The sequence below is a fragment of the Scyliorhinus canicula genome, unplaced genomic scaffold (genome assembly GCF_902713615.1).
Source record: "Scyliorhinus canicula unplaced genomic scaffold, sScyCan1.1, whole genome shotgun sequence".
NCBI classification, from domain to species: Eukaryota; Metazoa; Chordata; class Chondrichthyes; order Carcharhiniformes; family Scyliorhinidae; genus Scyliorhinus; species Scyliorhinus canicula.
The window spans coordinates 466,391-475,351 of record NW_024055820.1 but is presented as its reverse complement, the minus strand read 5'-3'; positions in this window follow the sequence as shown (position 1 = coordinate 475,351).

Sequence of the window (8,961 nt, the reverse complement as noted above, 5' to 3'; positions counted from 1 at the left end):
AATGGCGGGACGGAGGGAGAGATGAATCAGGCGGGTCGCGAGACACCCTTTGTGGACATATTATTTACACCGAAAAGCGGGGAAAATAACCAACCAATGCCTGGGGATCTGAGTGGATGCGGCAGCTTTGTTACAGACGACACTCTCCGGCCGCCATCTTTATTTGGTACTGGCGGCTCTGCACACGCGCATCCGCCATCTTTATTGGGGCACGAGCAGCAGAGCGCATGCTCAGTCGCCATCATTGTTGGGCACAGTAAGAAGTCTTACAACACCAGGTTAAAGTCCAACAGGTTTGTTTCAAACACGAGCTTTCGGAGCACGGCTCCTTCTTCAGGTGAATGGAAAGGCTTGTTCCAGAAATGTTTATATAGACACAGTCAGAGATGCCCCGGAATGCGAGCACCTGCAGGCAATCAAATCATCAAAGATGCAGAGAGAGAGGTAACTCCAGGTTAAAGAGGTGTGAATTGTCCCAAGCCAGTTCAGTCGGTAGGCCTCTGCAAGTCCAGGCTTGTTGGTGGGGGCCGAATGTAATGCGACATGAATCCCAGATCCCGGTTGAGTCCGCATTCATGCGTGCGGAACTTAGCTATAAGTTTTTGCTCAGCAATTTTGCGTTGTCGCGTCTCCTGAAGGCCTCCTTGTAGAATGCTGACCCGGAGATCAGAGGCTGAATGTCCTTGACTGCTGAAGTGTTCCCCAACTGGAAGGGAACAGTCCTGCCTGTTGATAGTCGCACGATGCCCGTTTATTCGTTGTCGCAGTGTCTGCATGGTCTCGCCAATGTACCACGCTTCGGGACATCCTTTCCTGCAGCGTATGAGGTAGACTACATTGGTCGAGTCGCACGAGTATGCGCCGCGTACCTGGTGGGTGGTGTTTCCACGTGTAATGGTGGTGTCCATGTCGATGATCTGGCATGTCTTGCAGAGATTACCCTGGCAGGGTTTTGTGGTGTTGTGGTTGCTGTTCTGAAGGCTGGGTAATTTGCTGCAAACAATGGTTTGTTTGAGGTTGCGCGGTTGTTTGAAGGCCAGTAGTGGGGGTGTGGGGATGACCTTGGCAAGATGTCCATCCTCGCTGATGATGTGTTGGAGGCTGCGAAGAAGATGTCGTAGTTTCTCCGCCCCAGGAAAGTACTGGACGACGAAGGGTACTCTGTCAGTGGTGTCCCGTGTTTGTCTTCTGAGGAGGTCGGTGCGGTTTTTTGCTGTGGCGCGGTGGAACTGTCGATCAATGAGTCGAGCGCCATATCCCGTTCGTACGAGGGCATCTTTCAGCATCTGTAGGTGTCTGTTGCGCTCCTCCTTGTCTGAGCAGATCCTGTGTATACGGAGGGCTTGTCCATAGGGGATGGCTTCTTTAATGTGTGCAACCTCAAACAAACCATTGTTTGCAGCAAATTACCCAGCCTTCAGAACAGCAACCACAACACCACAAAACCCTGCCAGGGTAATCTCTGCAAGACATGCCAGATCATCGACATGGACACCACCATTACACGTGGAAACACCACCCACCAGGTACGCGGCGCATACTCGTGCGACTCGACCAATGTAGTCTACCTCATACGCTGCAGGAAAGGATGTCCCGAAGCGTGGTACATTGGCGAGACCATGCAGACACTGCGACAACGAATAAACGGGCATCGTGCGACTATCAACAGGCAGGACTGTTCCCTTCCAGTTGGGGAACACTTCAGCAGTCAAGGACATTCAGCCTCTGATCTCCGGGTCAGCATTCTACAAGGAGGCCTTCAGGAGACGCGACAACGCAAAATTGCTGAGCAAAAACTTATAGCTAAGTTCCGCACGCATGAATGCGGACTCAACCGGGATCTGGGATTCATGTCGCATTACATTCGGCCCCCACCAACAAGCCTGGACTTGCAGAGGCCTACCGACTGAACTGGCTTGGGACAATTCACACCTCTTTAACCTGGAGTTACCTCTCTCTCTGCATCTTTGATGATTTGATTGCCTGCAGGTGCTCGCATTCCGGGGCATCTCTGACTGTGTCTATATATGATGTGGAGATGCCGGCGTTGGACTGGGGTGAGCACAGTAAGAAGTCTTACAACACCAGGTTAAAGTCCAACAGGTTTGTTTCAAACACGAGCTTTCGGAGCACATTCCTTCTTCAGGTGAATGGAAAGGCTTGTTCCAGAAATGTTTATATAGACACAGTCAGGGATGCCCGGAATGCGAGCACCTGCAGGCAATCAAATCATCAAAGATGCAGAGAGAGAGGTAACTCCAGGTTAAAGAGGTGTGAATTGTCCCAAGCCAGTTCAGTCGGTAGGCCTCTGCAAGTCCAGGCTTGTTGGTGGGGGCCGTATGTAATGCGACATGAATCCCAGATCCCGGTTGAGTCCGCATTCATGCGTGCGGAACTTAGCTATAAGTTTTTGCTCAGCAATTTTGCGTTGTCGCGTCTCCTGAAGGCCTCCTTGTAGAATGCTGACCCGGAGATCAGAGGCTGAATGTCCTTGACTGCTGAAGTGTTCCCCAACTGGAAGGGAACAGTCCTGCCTGTTGATAGCCTCTGATCTCCGGGTCAGCATTCTACAAGGAGGCCTTCAGGAGACGCGACAACGCAAAATTGCTGAGCAAAAACTTATAGCTAAGTTCCGCACGCATGAATGCGGACTCAACCGGGATCTGGGATTCATGTCGCATTACATACGGCCCCCACCAACAAGCCTGGACTTGCAGAGGCCTACCGACTGAACTGGCTTGGGACAATTCACACCTCTTTAACCTGGAGTTACCTCTCTCTCTGCATCTTTGATGATTTGATTGCCTGCAGGTGCTCGCATTCCGGGCATCCCTGACTGTGTCTATATAAACATTTCTGGAACAAGCCTTTCCATTCACCTGAAGAAGGAATGTGCTCCGAAAGCTCGTGTTTGAAACAAACCTGTTGGACTTTAACCTGGTGTTGTAAGACTTCTTACTGTGTCTATATAAACATTTCTGGAACAAGCCTTTCCATTCACCTGAAGAAGGAGCCGTGCTCCGAAAGCTCGTGTTTGAAACAAACCTGTTGGACTTTAACCTGGTGTTGTAAGACTTCTTACGGAATTAAATGAGTGCAGAGATCTCAAAGGGGTGTGTGTGGAGGAGATTACAGGTGCCGGGATGTGGCAACTAGGGGCTTTTCACAGTAACTTTATTTGAAGCCTACTCGTGACAATAAGCGATTTTCATTTCAGTGTTTCTGAAACATTGAAAGCAACATTCTGGTTTAGTTAAAAAATAAAATCCTTTTTTCCCCCAAAGTACCCAATTCTTTTTTTTTCCATTAAAGGGGAAATTTAGTGGGCCAATCCACCTACCCTCAACATCTTTTTTGGGTTGTGGGGGTGAGACCCACGCAGACACGGAGAATATGTACAAACTCCACATGGACAGTGACCTGGGGCCGGGATCGATTCTGGGTCCTCAGCGCCATGAGGCAGCATTGTAAACCACTGTACCCTAGCTTTCCTTTGTATTTGTTGGGATTTTGCTTTCTTTTACTTTGATTGGGTAGCACAGTGGTTAGCACAGTTACTTCACAACTCCAAGGTCCCAGGTTCGATTCCAGGCTTGGTCACTGTCTGTGTGGAGTCTGCACTTTCTCCCTTTGTCAGTCCAGAGATGTGCAGGTTAGGCGGATTGGCCATGAAAAATTGCTCTTGGTGTCCAAAAACGGTTAGGTTGAGTTACGGGGATAGTGTGGGGTGCACTTTTCAGGGGCCACTGCAACTTCTCCTTCTACACTGTAAATTCTATGATGATATTTGGGGAAACGAGAGGAAAGAATACGCTCTAGAAATTAGAATTATTTGTTCTGAATTTCCATCCTTGAATGAAAGTGGTACTGACACTGTCAACTCTTTTTACAGGGGATTGGACGGAGAGGATTTGACACGTTCATCAGGATCTGAATATCATCAGCCACTGAATGTGGAAGGAGAAATGTTTGTCTGTTCTCTTTCTGGGCAAGGATCTGAAACATCAGTGTGACTGGACAAGCACCAAGACCCAGACAACACACACTCCAGTTCGACTGTTCCAGTGAACTGACTGTAGAAACATCAGTGTGACTGGAAAAGCACCGAGGCCCACACAGCACACACCCGAGTGAGAGTGTTCCAGTTCCACAGCCTGAAAAAAAATCACACCATTCACAGTGGGGAGAAACCGCATTTGTGTCTGCATGTGGACGAGGCTTCAACTGATATCCACCCTGTTTTTAAAAAAAGTTTGTTCATGGGATGTGGGCATCACTGCTTGTGGAGGCATTTACTGCCCATCCCTGCAGGCATTTGAGAGTCAACCACATTGCTATGGATCTGGAGTCACATGTAGGCCAGACCAGGTAAGGATGGCAGATTTCTTTCCCTGAAGGACATCAGTGAACCAGATGGGTTTTTACAACAAATGATAATGGTTTCATGGTCATTGTTGGACTTTTAATTCCAGATCTTTATTGAATTTAGATTTCACCATCTGCCGTGGTGGGATTCGAACCTGGGTCCCCAGAGCATTACCCTGGGTCTCTAGATTATTAGTCCAGTGACAATACGCCAACGTCACTGCCTTGGTACCACAAGGACGCCGGCAGCATGGGGAAACCGTGGAAATGTGGGGACTGTGGGAAGGAATTCAGATCCCCATCAGGGCTGGAAATTCATCGACGTAGTCACACCAGGGAGAGGACTTTCAACTGCTCTGACTGTGGGAAGAACTATAAGAATGCTGGGGGTCTAATTAATCATCAACGTGTTCACACGAGAGAGAAGCTATTCACCTGCTCCACCTGTGGAAAGGAATTCACCTGGGAATCCAGCCTAACGACACACCAGCGATTTCACACTGGAGAGAAAACCGTACGATTGCTCTCAGTGTGGGAAGAGCTTCCGGTGTTCATCCCACCTCACTGAACATCTACGGGTTCACACTGGGGAGAGACCATTCCACTGCTCTGAGTGCGGGCAGAGATTCACTTGCTCTTCCCATCTCACTCAGCACAAATTTGTCCACACTGGTGAGAGGCCATTCGTCTGCTCTGTGTGTGGAAAGGGATTCATTAGATCAACATTCCTTCTTAGACACCAGCGTGTTCACGCTGAAGAGAAGGCATTCGCTTGCACTGAGTGTGGGAAGAGTTTCACTCGTCCATCTAGTCTTCGGGATCACCAGCAAGTTCACATTGAAGAGAAAGCATTCATCTGCACTGAGTGTGGGAAGAGTTTCACTCATGCATCTAGTCTTCAGAATCACCAACGGGTTCACACTGGGGAGAAACCCTTTACCTGCCCTGAGTGTGGGAAGGGATTCGCTTTGAAATCGCAGCTTCGGTCACATAAACTTGTTCACACTAATGAGAGACCATTTCAATGTTCTGACTGTGAGAAGAGCTTTAAAAGCAGAAGGGATTTGATGAAACACCAGCGAATCCATTCTGGGGAGAAGCCGTTCATCTGCCCCGTGTGTGATAGAGGATTCACTGATCCATCCAATCGTCTGAAACACCAGAGAGTTCACATGTGATTACAGGGATTGGATATTCAACCCAGGATTTGAATCATGTTCATTCTGACAGTTCTGATTTATTTCCATTGATGTTAAACCCCAGCCCAGTTACAGGGATTAATAGAATGGACATCAATTGCATTAAGTCCAGTGTTCACCTCGATGAGTGATAGAATCTACCTTTTAGTATAAATTACCTTTTTAGTCTATAACAAGTGTAAAAGAATAAATGGCCCAAGATTTAAAATGGCTTCTTGAAATGATTTGTTAAAAAACCCAAGTTGCAAACAGGACAGTAAAAATGCTGAATTGCATGAGAAACATCAAGATAAAGAAGCCAGACAGACCAAGGACACATTTTGTTAATTTAAAGTTTCTGGGCAATATTCCCAGAAACTGTTTTCATTCAACGGATAAGGCTCATAAAAAAGATGTATTTCAATCACTCCATACCTAAATTTGATGGACTGAAATCTCAATCGATTTAAATAATACTATAATTACTTTAACCCAATCACTGCCAGAAAGGGGACAGACATTGGTGATAGCCATAACCTTAAAAGTACTGCTGATTTTGAAAAATTCATTCCAGAATCACCTTACTTAATTTCTGAAGCTACTTTCTGCACTTTCGCTTTGAACCGCCATTTTGTTTATTTTCAACATCACTGTATCGTGTATTCAGTTAGGAGAAGTGATCAAGAGCTGTAACTTGTATTGAATTCAACTCAGTTCTCTGTATTTGCTTGGACTAAACAAACTGTAAATACTCTGTATTTGCAAACTGACCTGTTCAAGAGACATCTGTAACTAATTAAATAAAAGACAATTTCCTTCACGAATGAAGCTCAGTTTCAAGTTCTGTAGAGTAATATATTAGTGCGGCAACACTTATATATTAACCAAAGTATAGACCTATCAGTGAGGAGCTGCGGAGTGTGGCCGAGGTGAACAAAGGGCCCAGAGCCAATGTGCAAGACCTGAAGAACAGGTCGAGAAGGCAAAATTTGAGAATTGTGGGCCTGCCCAAGGGGGTGGAGGGCCTGAGGCCGACTGAGTACTTTGTGAGGATGTTTGAGGAGTTGATGAGGGAGGGGGAATATACCTCCCACTATGTGTTGGACAGGGCACATTGGTCGCTCAGGCCGATGCCCCAAAGCGAATGAGCCACCAAAGGCGGGAATATTCTGCTTACATAATGACCACGTGAAGGAGGGGGATTTGAGCTGGGTGAAGCAGAGGCGAGGGACGGAATTCTCCGCAACGGCCAACGCCATCGTGAAACCCGGAGTGTCAGAGGCCGCTCCTCGCCCCCTCACGGCGTTGCGGGGAACTCGGCCGCCAGGCCTGATGCGCCGAGAATGGTGCGGCTGGCGGCGCCTAATGACGTCACCCATGCATGCACAGGTTGGCCGGCGCCAGGGCGGCCCTCCTGCGATTCTCCAACCCGGCCTGGGGAGCGGAGGAAAAGCGCCCGAGGTGTGGGAAGATGTTGGCATGAACATACCAAGCAGAGCTGCAGAGAAGGCGGGTGGCCTTTGGGGGGAGAGGGCGGCATTGGCAGCGGAGTGAGATTCAGAGTGGTCTAACCTGTGAAGTTGAGAGTGACTCACAATTGAAAGGATTTTTATTTCAAGGCGGTGGAGGCCTTAGTCAGGCTGAAGGACTGAGATGAGCGTTTGGATTTGTTCTTGGTTGGTGGGGACGGGGACAGCGTTTGTCTTCGGGAAGGCTTTCTGTTTGATTGGGAGTTTTGTTTTCTGCATCTTGAATTGTGGGGGGGGGGGTTGTTTCCATGAGGTTCGGGTTTTGCTTTTTCTTGTTTCTGGGTGAGGTTCAGTACTATTCTTTGTTTTAAGGAAGGTGGGGTTTTCAGCCTGTGGGAGGTTACTGAGGAAGGGATGGGGAGGAGGGGGGGTTCTGGTAGGGGTCATCGCACGAGTTAACAAAGGTTGGCTAGTGAACAGGAGTGTGGTATGGCAGGGGCCGTGGTTGTTGGAGCCTGGTGGAGCAGATTTTAATGGACCTGGGAGGGGTGAATGGTGCGAGGAGGGGATCGATACTGGGTGAGGTGTTTGCAAGAGGAAGTGAATGGGGAGAGGGGGAGGGGTTCGATGGTAACAAAGGGTAATGGATCAGGTGAGGTTTTGGAAGAGTTTGGTGAGTCAGTAGTTTCATTCGGGGTTTGATAGTCGGGGGCGGAGGTTGGCGATGTTGGTGGGGAAGAGGGTAAAGTTTCACATGCAAAAGCTGGTGGCTGGTCGGGGGGCAGGTATGTGATGGTAACGATGCGGGGTTTGTGTGGAGAGCGCTGGGTGCCATCCCGGATCTGGATACCCATCAGCCGATCGTAGGGGGGCATTGGTATAAGTGCGGGAACCAAAGGTGGACAGGTTGCAGTCGGGCTCGCTGACATAGTCAAGGGTGGGGACAAAGGCATTAGCTGGGCTCATGAAAGAGATGGTGGGGGAGTTGACCCATGGAGATATTTACACCCGAGGGTTCGGGAGTATTTGTTTTTCTTCCCGACACACAAGGTGTTTTCGAGAATTGATTTTTTTCTTGGAAATGTGCATTTTGCTGGAAATGAGAGGTCGGAGTACTCAGCAATGGCGATCTCGGATCATGCAGAGTAGTACAGTGGGTAGCACTGTTGCTTCACAGAGCCAGGGACCCGGGTTCGATTCCCGGCTTGGGTCACTGTGCAGAGTCTGCACGTTCTCCCCGTGTCTGCGTGGATTTCCTCCGGGTGCTCCGGTTTTCTCCCTGTTATTGAAAACATGGAAAGATGTGTCATTTGAAACATGGAAGTCTGGCAATATGTGGTCTGAGAGAAACATGAGAGGATACAGGGAAAGATCCCACAAATTGTTAACAGCAGCTGCAAAGAGCAGGATTATAAAATGCAGATTCTTTCTCCCAAGCAGGCTCAGCAAACACACAGGATTCTAGTATGAAGCTAAAAGCAATGGTTCACACTTTCATTGAAAGTAACTATCTTAGTCAGCATCTGGAAAAGCATGGATGAGGGTTTCAGTTGAGCTGGTTGATAAATGTAAACCTTTCAAGTTACAACCAAGTGGATTTTTAGCATTACGCTAAAAGCAATGATTCACACCTTCATTGAAATTAACTATTTTAGTAAGTAGCTGGAAAAGGAAAGGATGAGGTTCAGTTGAATTTGGTGACAATTCTAAGTGTGAAGTTCTGCCGATATCAGGTAAATTAAAGAAAACTGGAGACTATCAGTCTATGAGAAACATAATTTAAAGCTAAAATCAAAGTCAAAGTTACGAGCTGGGGACACAATTGGAAAATAAAACTATAGAAATTACAGGAATTAAAAGTAACACCTCTTGAAACCAAAGCATTTTTGAATATCACAAAGGAAGTTTGAACATCACAAAGGAAACAATGTAATCAGAGACCTGAGAGG